We start from the raw sequence: 20,872 nt of genomic DNA on the forward strand, positions 1-20,872 counted from the left end.
TCTACTTCTATTTTGTAAATAAGTTCATTTGTATCATTTTATTTTAGATTCTACATGTAAGTGATATAATATATTTGCCTTTCTCTGTCTGACTTACTTCACTTAATATCATAATCTCTAGGTTCATCCATGTTGCTGCAAATGGCATTATTTCATCCTTTTTTATGTCTGAGTAATATTCCATTGTGTGTATATATCACATCTTTATCCATTTTTCTGTTGATGGACACTTAGGTTGCTTTCATGTCGTGGCTTTTACAAATAGTGCCTCTGTGAACATTGGAGTGCATGTATCTTTTCAAAGTAGAGTTTTCTTCAGATATATGCCCTGGAGTGGAATTGCAGGATCATATGGTAACTCTAATTTTAGTGTCTTAAGGAACCTCCATATTGTTTTCCACAGTGGTTGCACCCACCAACAGTGTAGGAGGATTCCTGACTATTTTTTGGTTTGTTTGTTATCCATATAAGTCGTACCATGCAGTATTTGTCTCTCTCTATTTGGCTTATTTCACTTAGCATAATGTCTTCAAGTCCCATCCATGTTGTCACAAATGGCAGGATTTCCTTCTTGTTTGTGGCTGAATAACATTCCATTGCATATATGCACTACATCTCTTTATCTATCCATCCATTGATGGGCTCTTAGGTTATTTCCATAATCTCGGCTATTGCGAAGAAGGGCATTTATTTAAATGCTTGCAAAGTGTGGTAGGCTGAATAATGCTCTACCAAAGATGACTATGTTCTAATTACTGGAACTTGTGAATGTTAACTTATATGTCAAAAGGAACTTTGCAGATACAACTAATTTAAAGGTACTGAGATAAGGAGATTTTCTGGGGTTTCCACGTGGATTTGATATAATCACAAAGGTCTTTATAAGAGGGAGACAGGAGATTAGAGTGAGTAGTAAGAGATGTGATGATGGAAGAAAGAGGTAGGAGAGATATAAGGAAAGGACCAGATGCAGATGTCCACTAGAAACTGGAAAAGGCTAAATCTAGAAAGGCTTCTTCCCTGAAACCTTCAGAAAAAATGAAATAATGCCATTTGCAGCAACATGGATGGACATAGAGATTATCATACTAAGTGAAGTACGTCAAAGACAAATACCATATGATAGCACTTATATGTGGCATCTAAAATATGATACAAATGGACTTACTTACTAACTAGAAACAGACTCACAGACATATAAAACAAATTTGGGGTTACCAAAGAGGAAAAGGGTTGAGAGAGGGATAAATAAGGAGTTTGGGATTAGCAGATACAAACTACTATATATAAATAGATTAATGATAAGGTCATACTGAATAGCACAGGGACCTATATTCAGTATCTTGTAATAACCTTTAATGAAAAAGATGGCAAAGAATATATATATTTATAGATAGATAGATGATAGATAGATAGATAGATAGATAGATATAACTGAATCACTTTGCCGTATACCAGAATCTAACACAACATTATAAATCAAGTATACTTCAATTTTAAAAAGTTAGTAAAACTAGAATGAATATTAGGAAATTAGCAAAATACCATAGTTCCAAGAAGACATCTGAATTCTGTTTTTCCTTGTATCTGTTTTTTTTTTTTTTTTTTCATTTAAAACTTATATACATTTTTTGGCATTTTTTACAAGTCTGGTTACCATGCCATTTTGTTATTTATATAAAATTTAAATATTTAATTTTATCAGATAAGTATATTAACTAAAAATAAAAGAAAGAGCGAGGTTTTGACACTGCCTTGATTTTAGATGTCTGACCTCCAGAACTGTAAGAAAATAATACTTTGTTGTTTCAAGCTGCCAATTATCTGATAATGTGCAGAGCAGCAGCAGGAAACATACAGAAAGTTTACACGTTTTAATGTGTCCGCAGTCTAACAATAACAATAATGATAATGGTATGGTTTTGTTGAAATTTCTTTTCTGTGTGTAGTAGATTACAATAAAACATTTAAAAAGGAAAATAGCTAAAGCAATTATAGCAAAATTTGCAAGCTTGACAAAGTTTTGTTGCATCAAGTGTAGGGTTTATTACACAATGTTTTATTCTTTTCTATTATTTTCATGGAATATTATATATTAAATGGTGAAGTTATGTGTCAAATGATTTATATTATTGAGGAAAATGGCAGGCTTCTGATAGAAAATAGGAGTAAGAATTTACATGTCATTGTCAGGGTCAAAAATACCTTTTTGAAGAATGACAGTTATGTTGAAGGAAGAGTGGGAACAATTTTCTTAAGCTAAAATGAATAAAAGAAATCCAATATTCATAGGGAGTAATGTAAAAAGCAAAGCATAACCAATATAAAAATGGACAGATTATCAAGGGCCAGATAACACTGAGCCTTGAAGCCTATAGTAAGATATTTGAATGTATTTGAAATGTGTTTTGAAGTCACTGGTGAGTTTTAAACAGGAAGAAGAGAGATAGCATGATTTATGTTCTATAAATTATTGTACCTGATATGTGCCCTGCCATGTATGAAGTGACGTGAACCATGGACGGAATTTAGTAGTCTCTTGAACCACTCTAATTAAAAGAAGATGGTGGTTGATTTAGGACTATAGCGATGATAAAATTGAAATCTGTGCACATGTGAAAAATTTGACAGGCTTTGCTGATGGATTAGATGTGGGACTGAGGGAATGGACCAGGAATAATCTATCTCTGCTGAGAATCCTGTGTTCTTCTTTGTTTAATAAAAATATAAGTGAGGCATTTTGGTTTATTGAGGTGTGTTTCACTTTGCATTAAAAAGCAGAAGAGTTTTATTTTTGTTTGTTTTTCTTTATTTTTTTTCACTTAACTTGTTTATTTTATCATTTGCTATATATTTTAACCAGAACTCTCTCATGTATTTTGCCCCGTCATTAATTCATTTCTAAAGTTTTTAATAAACAAATATTTTTGATTGACTACAATTCTCAAGAAGACATAAAGATAATTACAAGACTCAGTCCCTGCCTAGAAGAACCATTCATCTTTGGTTAATGATTTGGTGGATCATTTGAAGACTTACTTTGATTGTAAAGTCACATATTTCAATATATGAGTGGTATGTAATACATATATGAAAGCTAAAACTAGATTTAATAACATAAAATTTCCTGTTTTTTATCATTAGTTTCTAAAGGATGCCTAGTTTCCTGTTAAAATTAAAAATAATTATTGGATTGTTTAAAATGACAAAAAAACTGAAAATTAAAAAATGTTCAATGCAAACAAAAACTTTTATAAACTTTAAATAATACATATAAAAATTTTAGATATGACATACCTGTCACATTTCTATGACTTTTGTCTTTATGACATTATATTCACAAAAACTTTCTCTCCTAGTATTAACATGTATGTTGATTTCTTCAGCATTATGAGGACAGATTTTTGTCAGTATTTTCCATAATTTTAAAGAAAAGTTAATCTTTCTGTCAGCTTCAATACCCATAAAATTAAATGAAGCAACAGTTTATAAATTAAAATATGTTAATACAGGCTATTCATGGAAGTTCCTAGTTCACATTAGTGCTCTGGCTCATTTTCTGTGGGGAAAAATTAAACCAAAGGTAAAAGTGTAGTTAAAATGATAACCACAATTATGTAAAATAATTGTAAATGACTACAGATTAATTAGTTCATGAATATCATTAGTTTGTCAGTAAGTTGAACACAAATCTGACATTTATTTCAAACATTTTGAAAAATTTGATTGAAAATTCTTGAAGTAACTGTGCTCGATAATACTGGACTGACAAATGATGTTGAAATCTAAAAGATAATTTTCACTACTTTACTACAGGTGGCTCTGCCAATGAGAAATTACAAATAAAGATATAACAAAGCTGTGCATGCTCGTTTCTCCCACACAAAAGGCAGGTGCTGCCTTTAGTCTGTTAATCCGTGCTGAGCTAGGCCAACCAGGAGCATTACTTGGAGATGACCACATCTAGAACATAGTTGTAACAGCCTATATTTATATAACAAGAAGTGTGTTAACTTCTTGCTGAGGTTTATCCATATATATGGATAGATAGATAGATGATAGATAGATAGATAGATAGATAGATAGACAGAAATGATCTCAAGTCATTAACATTCACTTAATGTTCCTAAGCAGAACACCATTTCCTCTCACAAAGGGTAATCAGAATAGATGAGTTTCATGAATTTTCAAAAATATTTTCTACAAGTGGAATCACACAATACATGTTCTTTTATGTCTGGCTTCTTTTGTTCACTATTAACCTTGTGAAATTCATTCATCTTTGTGCTAATTCTCTCATTCCTGTTGCTCTATACTATTCCAGGGTGTGATTATGCCACTCATTATTTGTCCATTCTACTATTGGTAGGCATTTGGGGGGTATAAGTTATTTTCCATTATAAATTGTCATATTTGAATAATTCTAGAACCTAGCTTTTGGTGATAATATGAATATAAATCTAGAAACATAACAGTTTCAGTATAGAGTATATCTATGTCCTATTTTGGTAGATGAATCCAGAAACATTTTTCAAAGTGACTATAACAATTTGCTCTTCTACCAAACAGTGTATGAAAGTCCTGGTTGTTGTACATTCCTGCCACACATATTTCCATCTTTTAGTTTTAGACATGCTGGTGGATCTATAGTGCTACTCATTGTGGTTACATTTTTCATTTACTTATAACATTTTCAGCGTTTTTCATATGCTAGTGTCATTTTGAGATGTTATTTTGGAAAACATTCACAACTATTAAGGTGTTTCTATTTTATTGTCTCAATTTTCTTATTGATTTGTAAAGGTTCTTTATATCTGTGGAAATTAGTCATTTGTCAGATATATGTATTGCCAGTAAGTCTTTCCATTATGTCAATAGCTTTTTCACTCTTTTATTGGTATCATTTGTGAACTGAAGTTCTTAATTTTAGTATGGTTCAATTTATAGTTTTTATTGTTTTATGGGTAGTACATTTTTTGGTCCAATTCAAGAAATTGTTGTATATGCTAATGTCATCAAGATGTTCTACGTATTCTGAGGTTTGTTTGTTTGTTTTTCCTTTTCAACTGGAAGTCATCTGAAATTGTTGTTGTGTATATGGTATAAAGTAAGAGTTAAAATTTTTTTTCATATAAATATACAATTGAATTGCTACAATTATGGGAAAAGCATTATTGTCTCTTTGATGGTATTACATATGCCCTAATCAGGTGGCCATTTATAGGAAATTGTGTTTCTGTAATCTGTCTGCTATTACATTTGTCAGTTTGGCTAAACTTACAACAATATCATATTCTTTTAATTAATATAGTTTGATGGCAGATACTGATATCTGATAGTCCAGCTTTTATTCATCTTCACAATTGCTCTGACCATTCTTAGGTCTTTATTAATATATGTTAATGATGTTTTGTAGTTATCTGTGAAGAAGTCCTAGACATTTTTATTGATTATTTTCACAGTTATTTGTTAAATTGAATAATATTATAAAATGTAACATAAAGTTTTAATGTTAATATTAATGACATATTACCTTTCTTTTAAACACATTTATTGGAGTTTAATTGCTTTACAATGGTGTGTGAGTGTCTGCTTTATAACAGTGAATCTGTTATACATATACATATGTTCCCATATCTCTTCCCGCTTACATCTCCCTCCCTCCCACCATCCATATCCCTCCCCTCTAGGTGGTCACAAAGCACCGAGCTGATGTCACTGTGCTATGCGGCTGCTTCCCACTACCTATCTATTTTACATTTGATAGTGTATATATGTCCATGCCACTCTCTAACCCTGTCACATCTTACCCCTCCCCCTCCCCATATCCTCAAGTCCATTCTCTAGTAGGTCTGTGTCTTTATTACGGTCTTGCCACTAGGTTCTTCATGACCTTTTTTTTTTTTTTTTTTCCTTAGATTCCATATATATGTGTTAGCATACTGTATTTGTTTTTCACTTTCTGACTTACTTCACTTTGTATGACAAACTCTAACTCCATCCACCTCACTATAAATACCTCCATTTCGTTTCTTTTTATGGCTGAGTAATATTCCATTGTATATATGTGCCACATCTTCTTTATCCATTCATCTGATGATGAACACTTAGGTTGCTTCCATGTCCTAGCTATTGTAAATAGAGCTGCAATGAACATTTTGGTACATGACTCTTTTTGAATTATGGTTTTCTCAGGGTATATGCCCAGTAGTGGGATTGCTAGGTTGTACGGTAGTTCTATTTTTAATTTTTAAAGGAACCTCCATACTGTTCTCCATAGTGGCTGTATCAATTTACATTCCCACCAACAATGCAAGAGTGTTCCATTTTCTCCACACCCTCTCCAGCATTTATCGTTTGTAGATTTTTTGATGATGGCCATTCTGACTGGTGTGAGATGATACCTCATTGTAGTTTTGATTTGCACTTCTCTAGTGATTAATGATGTTGAGCATTCTTTCATGTGTCTGTTGGCAATCTGTATATCTTCTTTGGCGAAATGTCTATTTAGGTCTTCTGCCCATTTTTGGATTAGGTTGTTTGTTTTTTTGTTATTGAACTGCATGGGCTGCTTGTAAATCTTGGAGATTAATCCTTTGTCAGTTGCTTCATTTGCAAATATTTTCTCCCATTCTGATGGTTGTCTTTTGGTCTTGTTTATGGTTTCCTTTGTTGTGCAAAAGCTTTTAAGTTTCATTAGGTCCCATTTGTTTATTTGAGTTTTTATTTCCATTTCTCTAGGAGTTGGGTCAAAAAGGATCTTGCTGTGATTTATGTCATAGAGTGTTCTTCCTATGTTTTCCTCTAAGAGTTTGATAGTGTCTGGCCTTACACTTAGGTCTTTAATCCATTTTGAGTTTATTTTTGTGTATGGTGTTAGGGAGTGTTCTAATTTCATACTTTTACATGTACCTGCCCAGTTTTCCCAGCACCACTTATTGAAGAGGCTGTCTTTTCTCCACTGTATGTGCTTACCTCCTTTTTCAAAGATAAGGTGACCATATGTGCATGGGTTTATCTCTGGACTTTCTATCCTGTTCCATTGATCTATGTTTCTGTTTTTGTGCCAGTACCAAACTGTCTTGATTACTGTAGCTTTGAAATATAGTCTGAAGTCAGGGAACTTCAGACTATAGAGAACTTCTTCATTCTCAAGATTGCTTTGGCTATTAGGGGTCTTTTGTGTTTCCATACAAATAGTGAAATTTTTTGTTCTACTTCTGTGAAAAATGCCAGTGGTAGTTTGATAGGGATTGCATTGAATCTGTAGATTGCTTTGGGTAGTAGAGTCATTTTCACAATGTAGAATCTTCCAATCCAAGAACATGGTATATCTCTCCATCTATTTGTATCATCTTTAATTTCTTTCATCAGTGTCTTATAATTTTCTGCATACAGGTCTTTTGTTGCAATGGTAAATGGGAGTGTTTTCTTAATTTCACTTTCAGATTTTTCATCATTAGTGTATAGGAATGCAAGAGATTTCTGTGCATTAATTTTGTATCCTGCTACTTTACCAAATTCATTGATTAGCTCTAGCAGTTTCTGGTAGCATCTTTAGGATTCTCTATGTATAGTATCATGTCATCTGCAAACAGTGACAGCTTTACTTCTTCTTTTCCGATTTGTATTCCTTTTATTTCTTTTTCTTCTCTGATTGCTGTGGCTAACACTTCCAAAACTATATTGAATAACAGTGGTGAGAGTGGGCAACCTTGTCTTGTTCCTGATCTTAGTGGAAATGGTTTCAGTTTTTCACCATTGAGGACAATGTTGGCTGTGGGTTTGTCATATATGGCCTTTATTATGTTGAGGAAAGTTCCCTGTATGCCCACTTTCTGCAGGGCTTTTATCATAAATGGGTGTTGAATTTTGTCGAAAGCTTTCTCTGCATCTATTGAGATGATCATATGGTTTTTCTCCTTTAATTTGTTAATATGATGTATCATGTTGATTGATTTGTGTATATTGAAGAATCCTTACATTCTTGGAATAAACCACACTTGACCATGGTGTATGATCCTTTTAATGTGCTGTTGGATTCTGTTTGCTAGTATTTTGTTGAGGATTTTTGCATCTATGTTCATCAGTGATATTGGCCTGTAGTTTTCTTTCTTTGTGACATCTTTGTCTGGTTTTGGTATCAGGGTGATGGTGGCCTCGTAGAATGAGTTGGGGAGAGTTCCTCCCTCTGCAATATTTTGGAAGAATTTGAGAAGGATAGGTGTTAGCTTTTCTGTAAATGTTTGATAAAATTCGCCTTTGAAGCCATCTGGTCCTGGGCTTTTGTTTGTTGGAAGATTTTTAATCACAGTTTCAATTTCAGTGCTTGTGATTGGTCTGTTCATATTTTCTATTTCTTCCTGGTTCAGTCTCAGCAGGTTGTGCATTTCTAAGAATTTGTCCATTTCTTCCAGGTTGTCCATTTTATTGGCATAAAATTGCTTGTATTAATCTCTCATGATCGTTTGTATTTCTGCAGTGTCAGTGGTTACTTCTCCTTTTTCATTTCTAATTCTATTGATTTGAGTCTTCTCCCTTTTTCTCTTGATGAGTCTGGCTAATGGTTTATCAATTTTGTTTACCTTCTCAAAGAAGGACCTTTTAGTTTTATTGATCTTTGCTATTGTCTCCTTCATTTCTTTTTCATTTATTTCTGATGTGATCTTTATAATTTCTTTCCTTCTGTTAACTTTGGGGTTTTTTTGTTCTTCTTTCTCTAATTGCTTTAGGTGCAAGGTTAGGTTGTTTATTCGAGATGTTTCCTGTTTCTTGAGGCAGGCTTGTATTGCTATAAACTTTCCTCTTAGAACTGCTTTTGCTACGTCCCATAGGTTTTGGGTCGTTGTGTCTCCATTGTCATTTGTTTCTAGGTATTTTTTGATTTCCCCTTTGATTTCTTCAGTGATCACTTCGTTATTAAGTAGTGTATTGTGTAGCCTCCATGAGTTTGTATTTTTTAAAGATCTTTTCCTGTAATTGATATCTAGTCTCACAGTGTTGTGGTCGGAAAAGATACTTGATATGATTTCAATTTTCTTAAATTTACCCAGGCTTGATTTGTGACCCAAGATATGATCTATCCTGGAGAATGTTCCATGAGCAGTTGAGAAAAATGTGTATTCTGTTGTTTTTGGGTGGAATGTCCTATAAATATCAATTAAGTCCATCTTGTTTAATGTATCCTTTAAAGCTCGTGTTTCCTTATTTATTTTCATTTTGGATGATCTGTCCATTGGTGAAAGTGGGGTGTTACAGTCCCCTACTATGATTGTATTACTGTCAATATCCCCTTTTATGTCTGTTAGTATTTGCCTTATGTATTGAGGTGCTCCTATGTTGAGTGCATAAATATTTACAATTTTTAAACCTTCTTCTTGGATCGATCCCTTGATCATTATATAGTGTCCTTCTTTGTCTCTTGTAATAGTCTTTATTTTAAAGTCTATTTTGTCTGTTATGAGGATTGCCACTCCAGCTTCCTTTTGATTTCCATTTGCATGGAATATCTTTTTCCATCCCCTCACTTTCAGTCTGTATGTGTCCCTAGGTCTGAAGTGGGTCTCTTGTAGACAGCATATATATGGGTCTTGTTTTTGTATCCATTCAGCCAGTCTGTGTCTTTTGGTGAGAGCATTTAATCCATTTACATTTAAGGTAATTATTGATATGTATGTTCCTATTCCCATTTTCTTAAATGTTTTGGGTTTGTTATTGTAGGTGTTTTCCTTCTCTTGTGTTTCTTGCCTAGAGAAGTTCCTTTAGCATTTGTTGCAAAGCTGGTTTGGTGGTGCTGAACTCTCTCAGCTTTTGCTTGTCTGTAAAGTTTTTAATTTCTCCATCACATCTGAATGAGATCCTTGCTGGGTAGAGTAATCTTGGTTGTAGGTTTTTCTCCTTCATCACTTTAAGTATATCCTGCCACTCCCTTCTGGCTTGCAGAGTTTCTGCTGAAAGATCAGTTGTTAACCTTATGGGGATTCCATTGTGTGTTATTTGTTGTTTTTCCCTTGCTGCTTTTAATATGTTTTCTTTATATTTATTTTTTGATAGTTTGATTAATATGTGTCTTGGCGTGTTTCTCCTTGGATTTATCCTGTATGGGACTCTCTGTGCTTCCAGGACTTGATTAACAACTATTTCCTTTCCCATATTAGGGAAGTTTTCAACTATAATCTCTTCAAATATTTTCTCAGTCCCTTTCTTTTTCTCTTCTTCTTCTGGGACCCCTATAATTCGAATGTTGGTGTGTTTCATGTTGTCCCAGAGGTATCTGAGACTGTCCTCAGTTCTTTTCATTCTTTTTTCTTTATTCTGCTCTGCAGTAGTTCTTTCCACCATTTTATCTTCCAGGTCACTTACCCGTTCTTCTGCCTCAGTTATTCTGCTATTGATCCCGTCTAGAGTATTTTTAATTTCATTTATTGTGTTTTTCATCGTTGCTTGGTTCCTCTTTAGTTCTTCTACGTCCGTGTTAAATGTTTCTTGCATTTTGTCTATTCTATTTCCATGATTTTCGATCATCTTTACTATCATTATTCTGAATTCTTTTTCAGGTAGACTGCCTATCTCCTCTTCATTTGTTAGGTCTGTCGTGTTTTGACCCTGCTCCTTCATCTGCTGTGTGTTTTTCTGTCTTCTCATTTTGCTTATCTTACTGTGTTTGGGGTCTCCTTTTCACAGGCTGCAGGTTCGTTGTTCCCGTTGTTTTTGGTATCTGTCCCCAGTGGCTAAGTTTGGTTCAGTGGGTTGTGTAGGTTTCCTGGTGGAGGGGACTAGTGCCTGTGTTCTGGTGGATGAGGCTGGATCTTTTCTTTCTGGTGGGCACCTCCACATCTGGTGGTGTGTTTTGGGGTGTCTGTGGCCTTATTATGATTTTAAGCAGCCTCTCTGTTAATGAATGGGGCTGTGTTCCTGTCTTGCTAGTTGTTTGGCATAGGGTGTCCAGCACTCTAGCTTGCTGGTCATTGAGTGAAGCTGGGTCTTGATGTTGAGATGGAGATCTCTGAGAGTTTTTCCCCATTTGGTATTACATGGAGCTGGGAGGTCTCTTGTAGACCAGTGTCCTGAAGTTGGTTTTCCCACCTCAGAGGCACAGCCCTGATTCCTGGCTGGAGCACCAAGAGCCTTTCATCCACATGGCTCAGAATAAAAGGGAGAAAAAATAGAAAGAAAGAGGATAAAATAAAATAAAGCTATTATAATAAAAAATAAGAAAAAATTTATTAAGAAATTTTTTTTTTAATTTTTAATAATAAATTTATTAATTTTTATAATAAAAAATAAGAAAAAAATTATTAAGAAAAAAATTTTAATTTTTTAAAATCAAAAATAAAATAATTGTTAAGAAAAAAAAATTAAATAAAAAATAAGGAAAAAATTATTAAGAAAAAATTTATTATGAAAATAATTTTTAAGGAAAGAAAAAAAATAACAAAAAAATAAATAAATAAAAATAAACGGACAGACCGAACCCTAGGACAAATGGTGAAAGCAAAGCTATAGAGACAAAATCTCACCCTGAAGCATACACATATACACTCACAAAAATAGGAAAAGGGGGAAAATTAATATATCCTGCTCCTAAAGGCCACCTCCTGAATTTGGGATGTTTCGTTGTCTATTCAGGTATTCAACAGATGCAGGTACATCAAGTTGTTTGTGGAGCTTTAATCCGCTGCTTCTGAGGCTACTGGGAGAGATTTCCCTTTCTCTTGTTTGTTTGCACAGCTCCCGGGGCTCAGCTTTGGATTTGGACCCACCTCTGCTTGTAGGTCCCCCTTAGGGTGTCTTTTCTTCGCTCACACAGGACGGGGTTAAAGGAGCAGCTGCTTCGGGGGCTCTGGCTCACTCAGGCCAGGGGGAGGGTGGGTTACGGATGTGGGGTGAGCCTGCCCCAGCAGGGGCAGGAGTGACGTTGCAGCAGCCCGAGGCACGCCGCGCGTTCTCCTGGGGAAGTTGTCCCTGGATCACGGGAGCCTGGCCGTGGCGGGCTGCACAGGCTCCCAGGAGGGGCGGTGTGGATAGTGACCTGTGCTCACACACAGGTTTCTTGGTGGCAGCAGCAGCAGCCTTAGTGTCTCATGCCTGTCTCTGGTGTCTGTGCTGATAGCCGTGGCTCGCGCCCATCTCTGGAGTTCGTTTAGGCGGCGCTCTGAATCCCCTCTCCTTGCGTGCCGTGAAACAAAGAGGCAAGAAAAAGTCTCTTGCCTCTTTGGCAGTTGCAGACTCTTTCTCGGACTCCCTCCCGGCTAGCTGTGGTGCGCTAACCCCTTCAGGCTGTGTTCATGCACCCAACCCCAGTCCTCTCTACCTTTTATATATTGCTGGGTTTACTGTCTAATATACTATTTTTATAATTTTTTCCCTATGGTAATCCCTTTCTTTTCAGTATTTTTGTGATGGTTGTAATTAAAGAACAGAATGATCATAATTTATGTTAACTAGTAACAAATACTTTTGAAAATTTGAATATAGCTAAAAATTAAAAAAAAATTTAAAATGTAAAATAATTCTAATTTTAAATATATAATAATATATTAGAATAAACCATATGCACATATGATATTGAAAAGCAATTGAGGTTTAAAATTTCAAATTGAATAGACATAAAGCATGAAATATCTAACTTTAATACAGCTAGAAAAAATGTCTGGGGAAACTTGTAAACTCAGCAAAATATTAACCTTTTATTTATGAACATGAGGGTAATTTAAAGGAAAAAGTCAAATACTCTACTATAATCAGATTTAGCCAGCCCCCTTTATCATGATTTATAATTCCAGTTTCATAATTTAGAGTTTTTAGAAATACAATTCTATTTGAATTCAGTTTACATTGCAAACAATTACCTAGTTAAATAACTTACTCGCCACTTATAACTCTCTCCTTGATTTGTGAACTATTGTGTTAACTGGGATTATATTAATACAATGTAATATATTATGTTTTCTGAGAAAGTATTAATTTGTATCACAAGTCTGGCTTGGAAAACAGATTTATAGTCCATTTTTCCTTTGGGTCCTTTCTCTCTCTCTCTTTCTCTTTCATAGTCACACACACACACACACACACACACACACACTCACAAACAGACCCACACACACAGAGGTCATGTGCACAATTCTACCCATCTAGCCCCCCACTCTAGGTAAAGATGAAACTTTTTCTAGTCTTAAAAGAAATTTTCCATATCCATATTTCCTCATTAACTTTTTCTTATACTCCTTTGAACCATGCTACCTTCTGATGCATATACCTTACAAATTTGATAAACTTTATTTTTTGTAAAAGTTTTAGATTTACAGGAAATAAATATAGAAAATAGTACCGAGAATTTTCACATGCCCTAAGGTCAATTGTTTCCCCAATTATTAACATCTTATATTATTATGGTACATTTTTATTATTAATAAACCAATATGTATATATTACATTAATTACAGTTCATAGCATCTCTATTCATATTTCCTCAGTTTTTCCATAATGCTTTTTTTCTAAAGAGTTCCATTCAGGATACCATGTTCCATTTAGTTTTTATGTATCCTTAGGCTCCTCGTGGTTGTGAGAGTTTCTCAGACTTCCTTTGTTTTTGATGACTTTGACAGTTCTGAAGAGTATTGGTCATATATTTTGTAGAGTGTCCCTCTATTAAAGTTTGTCTGGTGTCTTTCTTGTTATTGGTCTGGGTTAGTATATTTTTGGGAGGAAGACCCCAGTGGAAAGTGCATTCTTATCATAACATGTGTAGGACACACATTATCAATATGACTTACTACTGTTGATGTAAACCTTGATTACTTGGTTGAGGTACTATTTTTCAGTGGAATTTTCCCTTTATTCCTTCCTTTCATACTGTACTGTTTGGAAAGTTCCTGTGAATAGCCCACTCTTAATGAATGGGCTGTTTATTACCACTGATTAAGAGTAGACTACATAAAGTATATTTGAAATTATTTTGCATGAGATTTGTCTCTTCTTCCACAGTTATTTATTCAATCATTTATTTTATGAGGGGATATTTAATTTATACTTTGGGTTATAATTCAATGCTCTTTTATTTATTTTATTTCTCAAATGGTTCTGTACATGGCTGTTGGAAATATTTTAATTGGCTGATTTATCCTTTTGACATACTCCTATCAATATAGGTTTATGTTTGTCCTCTTGTTTTACTTTTAGTACTTTTTTTAAACTTCCTAGCACTGCAAAATGTTCCAGACTCATCTTGTATATTTCTTGCCTCAGTCATAGAACCAGTGATTTCTCTTAGGAACTCTGGTTCCTTTTATTGGAGAATGGTATTAGAAATCAACATCTAGATTGTAAGTGTGCTCATTGCTACTGATGGCTCATTTTAGGCAACCTCATCTAACAAAAAGAGAAATACATATATGTGTATACTAAACTGTATATAAACAAATATGTGTAACTTTTCTGTATATAATCATCTGTAATTAAGGAAAAACTTTGTTTCACTGATGTTTTCACTTTTAATCCATTTTTAAAAAATGGATCATTTTAACCTCCTTCCCTTGAAGATCTGTAAGTTTGCACTCCCAAAGTGAGAAAGGGTATTCCCACTATATATATATATGTCCATATATTGCTACCAAAACTTTTCAATTATTTGTTAAGTCAGAAAAGTTTTATGGAAGATGTATAATAATCCATTATTTCACCAAGGTTAATCTCTATAAGATTATCACCTTTTAAAAATCATCGTATTTGGTTATATATGGGGAGTTTAAAATAAATCAATGTGTGCCTAGATTGTATTTAAATCCATTTTAGTTATAAGAAATCTAGATATGTCATTTTTAAGAAAAAATAACTTTCTTTGAGTTAGAGAAATGCTATAATTTATAGTAAAGCATAATTAGTTTTCTAAATTTAATAGTTCTCCTGAGGAGTATAGATGTATTACTATTCAGAAACATCATGTGAAATTTGGCTGCATAATCATTTGTTATGTGTAAACTGCTTTTCGTGTTATCTTAAAAATCCCTTAATGCTAAATAGAAAACAGACTAAAAGATATTTTCTGGGATAAATGATTGTAGACAAAATTGTGATGACAGAAGAATTATGCGCTGAATTTGACTTAGTGTCTATAGGGAACTACAGAAGGCATTCATCTTCTTCTTTTTTATTTTTATTTTTATTTTTTTTTTTTACTTTTGGCCACGCCACACGGCTTGTGGAATCTTAGTTCCCAACCAGGGATTGAATCTGAGCTGCCAGTGAAAGCGCCGAGTCCACTGGACAGGACTGCCGGGGAATTCCCCAGAGCTATTCTTCTTATAAAGTAACTAAGAACTCAGTGTTGACAACAGAACTGTTAATTGACAAGGATACCAAGAAACTGAGAAAAAAAATGGAAGTTTATTTAATTACGACTCAGTATTTAAAGAACATGTAATGCTAAAATAAAAATAAAAACAATTTTGACAAAGTAGATTATCATTAAATTATTTTAATTATAATTTTAATACATTTCATTAGAAAGGCGGAATCAAATTGTTAACTTTTGAATTATTACTAATTACCACTATAATAGTAATACAAGTGAGCATGTGGTACATATATATGAGTACATGGGGTGGGGGGGAAGGGTAAGCTGGGACGAAGTGAGAGAGTAGCCTTGATTGACATATATACACTACCAAATGTAAAATAAATAGCTAGTTGGAAGCAGCTGCATAGCACAGGGAGATCAGCTCCATGCTTTGTGAGGACCTAGAGGGGTGGGATAGGGAGGGTGGGAGGGAGACGCAAGAGGGAGGGGATATGGAGATATATGTATACATATAGCTGATTCACTTTGTTATACAGCAGAAACTAACACAACATTGTAAAGCAATTACACTCCAATAAAGATGTTAAAAAAAGAAAAAAGAAAGAAAAACCTTACTTACTGAAGCTACTTTTCTCAACTCTCTGCAGAGTCCCATATCTAGATTTTCTTATATATAGCTACTATTTTCTTCCAGGGTGGCTAGTGAGTTCAGTCTCAGTACCCATCCAGGCCTTGGTTTCTCAGCTTAGTCTCGCAAAAAGGATATCAATTAGTTAAAACGTCATGGTCATTTTTCAGTGTGGCCATCTGTCCACTTACAACTTGAATCTGATGAAAAATTTATCTCACAAAGGCTGGCACACAGCTGCCAGATGGCAACAACTTGTGATCACCATGACCCAGCTTAAATTTAAACTATAGGACTAATAATAAAAATTGGCTTACCAAAAGAATGAAGTGTGAGGATTATAGGCTTCTGACCCAAGATCAGTAGCTGAGTTATAGTCTGAGTCATATAGTTAGACACGTGCTGATGAACTATGATTATCTCTTTGTGTTTCCATACCCTCATTTTAATAACTGTAAGAACTTCATCTTCAGCAATTGCACATTCTTGAGTTTTTAAAGTGTATAATATTTACCTCATAATTTAACTCTTGCATATTTTAAGATATTTTCCTTTTATATTGAAGCACAGACTACAGAGCACAAAGACTGTAAATACTACAGAAAAAATAAAACACTTTATATTCTATGTATATGTATAAAACATATAATACATAATAAGCTTTGGGAAAAGTATGATAGACATTATTATTCCTATTATGCAGTAGAGAAAATGGGGTTTTGGAGAAGTTAATGAACTTTTCATACAACGTTCATTTACTAATATAAGTGCCAGACCAGGGACATTAAATAAGCTATCACTCCAATCTCGATATAGTTTTCAATAACTACCTTATTTCTTAATAGAAAATAAAAATGGTAATATTAAGCTGTTTTCTTACACTTCATTGGAAATTAATTATTTCCTAAACCAACATTGATGATGATGATGATAATGATGATTTGTGCTTACTCAGTTATTATTAAGTTGAAGGCTTTATTCATCATAATTTATTTAATGCTTGAAACATTCCCTTGATACAAAAACTCTTATTATCACCTACAATTTTCCATGGATCATAAACAGAAAATTAAATAAAATGCTACCTTCTGGCATAAAACAACGTATACATCTTTGTGTTGAGGTCTTTGTTTTATTTAACCTGGTTATAGGTTTCATTGGTTCTTTGTTGATGTCAACTCTATAGTAAGCTTGTTTCCTCAGCTGCCTCTTTTTTAGAGCTACTCGTCAAGAAAAGTAATCACTTGAGTCAGCACATGACCCAATTCAATAAATAAGGGGATAACAAGCTTAACACTTTCTAGTTCATTTGTTTCTTCCATTCAGCAGTGAACACCAAGTATAACAGAAGAAAGATGTGCATTTGTAAGCACATAGTTCATTTATTGTGATAGGCCTCCTCTCTGACTGATATAAATGCATCTCCTATATTAATCTTTTTCTAGAAATTGCAGGTTGATTTTAACCCCTTTAGTTAATGGCAGCTAAACCCAAACCTCTCCTTATCTTATTATTTGGTAAAACAAAAGAAACCGCTCTTATGATATTAACCAAAATAATGATACTCCAGCATCACTATTATCAATTCAAAGACAGAACAACTTGTGCAAATGCAAACACTGGCATTGTAGTTGTCTCTCAGTTAGTGTTCCACTAGGGTAAGGACAACTCTCATCCTGGTTTGTCTTACTGTTGCAGTCACAAAAATATAAAAATCCAGTAGTCACCACCACATTCTCAAATTAGATGTTTTTCCAAATGTGTTTCGTGAATCACACTTAAACTACTCTATTTTTATAATATAATATTATAAAACTGTTTTTCTAAGACAGTATGTTTATCTTCTAATCAACAAAGACTGATATCTTATTTATTTCTACATGTCCTATCATTAACAGAGTTTCTTGCCAATAGTATGGAATCAGTTTAGATCAAAAGCATGTTATTGAGTGTTTATTATACTCCAGGTGCAGAGGGGAACAACTGTAAGTATATTTTACAAACTCAGAAAATGTGATGTCTATTAAGAAGTAAATATTGACAGGCAATTTGATCAATACCCTACTAATACTGAGGCAAGCATGAGTATGCCATAATACAAAGAAACAGCATTTAGGCAAGATTTTCAAGGAAGAGTGAAGCTTGAAATTAATCATGAAGGGTAAGGAAGGGGATAAAAATATTTGAGGGGATTCTAGGCAGAAAGAAAGGCATAGAGGTGTAGCACAGAATGTTGTATGCCAGGATCTGCAGTATCGTTGTGTAGGGATATGTATGTGAGATCCTAGTAGAAGGAGGTCTTAAGAAAGATAGTTTAGTGGATGTCTTGAATTGTATATTATAACTTTAGGGATTCTATAAACAATAGGAAACCACTGAAGTTTCTTTAGCAGAGGACTTATAAAGTCAAAATTATACTTTAAACTTTCTGACTGAAAGTGCAGAGTATGTGTTCAAGGAGGGAAAAACTGAAGTTAGAAAAAAAGTTTGAGTTTCTAAGTTAACTCTTGAACAATGTAAATGGTTGAAAGCTTATAAAAGAAGGGATATATTTTATAAATGTTTATATTATGAAATGCCAAGATATGGACAAGTTTTTTTGAAATATGAATATATTTCTTCTTGCTATTGGTAAAAAATATTTTATTTTGTAGAGTTTGAAATTAATGACTTTTAGTCCTATATCCTTTCAAAACTCTTTTATTCTCTTGTGCAGCCCAAACTTAACTATTCTAGACCTTACCTCCCTCTATTTTTAAGCCTGTTGTCCTTAAATTTTAAGGTCTTTTTTAAGATCTCTTATCTCAAAATGATTGTGGAATAGAATATTTTCCTCTCTCTCTCCTTTGAAATAACCCAAACAATAAGAAATAGAAAAAAAATGGTAAACTCCAACTTTTTAAAACTGGCAAAGATATGTAATCCCGAAGAACGATTTATGGGGATGGGCTTCCTAAATGTGTTGGTAAGCAGAAGCGCCGGGCAGCCACAGTAGGATCTGTCCTTGGTGGCCAATATCAGATAAACAAGGAAGATCAAAGTAAATTCTGAAAAGAAAATGAACAGTAACAACAAAATATATACATTCAAACATACATATTTACACATACAAACACACACACACATATTTGGAATGAGGGAGAGAGAGAGAAAGGGAATAAATGAGAGGGAAGTTTTTTAAAAGGCACAAGAAGAGATAACTTGACTGCAGTAGAACACTGATGAGGTTGAACATCTTTTCCTATGCTTAATTGCCAGCTGTATCTTTACTTTTGTAAAGTATCTGTTAAAATTCTTTGTCCATTTTTAAAGAAAAAATTAGATTGTTTTGCTTTCTTATTTTTGAGTTTAGGGAGACCTTTATAGATTCTGAATGCAAGTCCTTTATCAGATTTATAATTTGCAGATATTTTCTGTCCGTGACCAATCTTTTCATTCTCTTAACAGTGTTTTCCAAAGAACAGAAGCTTTTTTTTTCTTAATTTTTGATTTTTTTTTAAGGTAGGTCCTTGTTGGTTATCTATTTTAAATATAGCAGTGTGTACATGTCAATCCCAAACTCCTGATCTATCCCTCCCCCACATCATTCCACCCTGGTAACCATAAGTTCATTCTCTAAGTCTGTGAGTCTGTTTCTGTTTTTTAAGTAAGTTCATTTGTATCATTTTTTTTTTATATTCCGCATATAAGCGATATCATATGATATTTGTCTTTCTCTGTCTGATTTACTTCACTTAGTATGATAATCCCCAGGTCCATCCATGTTGCTGCAAATGGCATTATTTCATTCTTTTTAATGGTTGAGTAATATTCTACTGTATATATGTACCACATCTTCTTTATCTATTCATCTGCCAATGGACATTTAGGTTGCTTCCATGTCTTGACTATTGTGAACAGTGCCACAATGAACAATGGGGTACATGCATCCTTTTAAAGTATGTTATATATAGATATATGCCCAGCAGTGGGATTGCTGGATCATATGGTAGCTCTATCTGTAGTTTTTTAAGGAACTTCCATACTATTCCCCATAGTGGCTGTACCAATTTACATTCCCACCAACAGTGTAGGAACGGTTCACTTTTCTCCACACCCTCTCCATCATTTATTGTTTGTAGATATTTTGATGATGTCCAGAAGCTTTACATTTGATGAAGTCCAGTTTATCAATATTTTGCCTTTATGAGCTATGCTATGGTATTGTATGAAAGAGTTTTTAAATATAATTTAGGGTTACACAGATTTTATCCTGTGTGTTCCCTAGAAGTCATATAGTTTTGAGTGTTACATTTCAGTCTGTGATCCATTTTGAGTTAACATTTTTGTTCAGTACAAGTCTTGTGTGGGGAAGGCAGGTTTCCCTGAATAAGCCTGCCAGACAACTGCCTATGGTCAGATTTGAAAAATAATATGGAGGATATTGTTGTGGAGCCAGACTCTTCATTAGTGATAAAATCAACTTTCATATGTCTGAAAATTTCTTTATTTTATCTTTATTTTTGAAAGTTATTTCACTGGATATAAAATTTTCTGTTCACTAATTTTTTTTCAGCACTAAGTCATTGCTCCCCTATTTTTGCATGTGCACAATTTCCCATAAGGAAGTTGCTATGATTTTTATCTTTATTTCTCTTTATGTAATTTTTTCCCTCTGGTTACTTTTAAGATTTTCTCTTCATCACTGTTTTATAAACAATGTAATTATGATGTGCTTGGGGTTAGTTTTACTCACATTTTCTATGCTTGCATCTTATTGACGTCCTTGAATCTCAGGGTTTATTGATTTTATGAATCTGGAAAATGTTCAGCCATTACTTCTGCAAACATTTTGTGTATATGTGTATACATGTTAATATATTTTTAATATTTGTTGTTGTTGTTCTCCCCTCTCCCTCCTTGGGAATAGCAATTCAATAAATTCAATATAAATAGGATCACTTGAA

This window comes from Balaenoptera ricei, chromosome 18, assembly GCF_028023285.1.
Source record: "Balaenoptera ricei isolate mBalRic1 chromosome 18, mBalRic1.hap2, whole genome shotgun sequence".
NCBI classification, from domain to species: domain Eukaryota; kingdom Metazoa; phylum Chordata; class Mammalia; order Artiodactyla; family Balaenopteridae; genus Balaenoptera; species Balaenoptera ricei.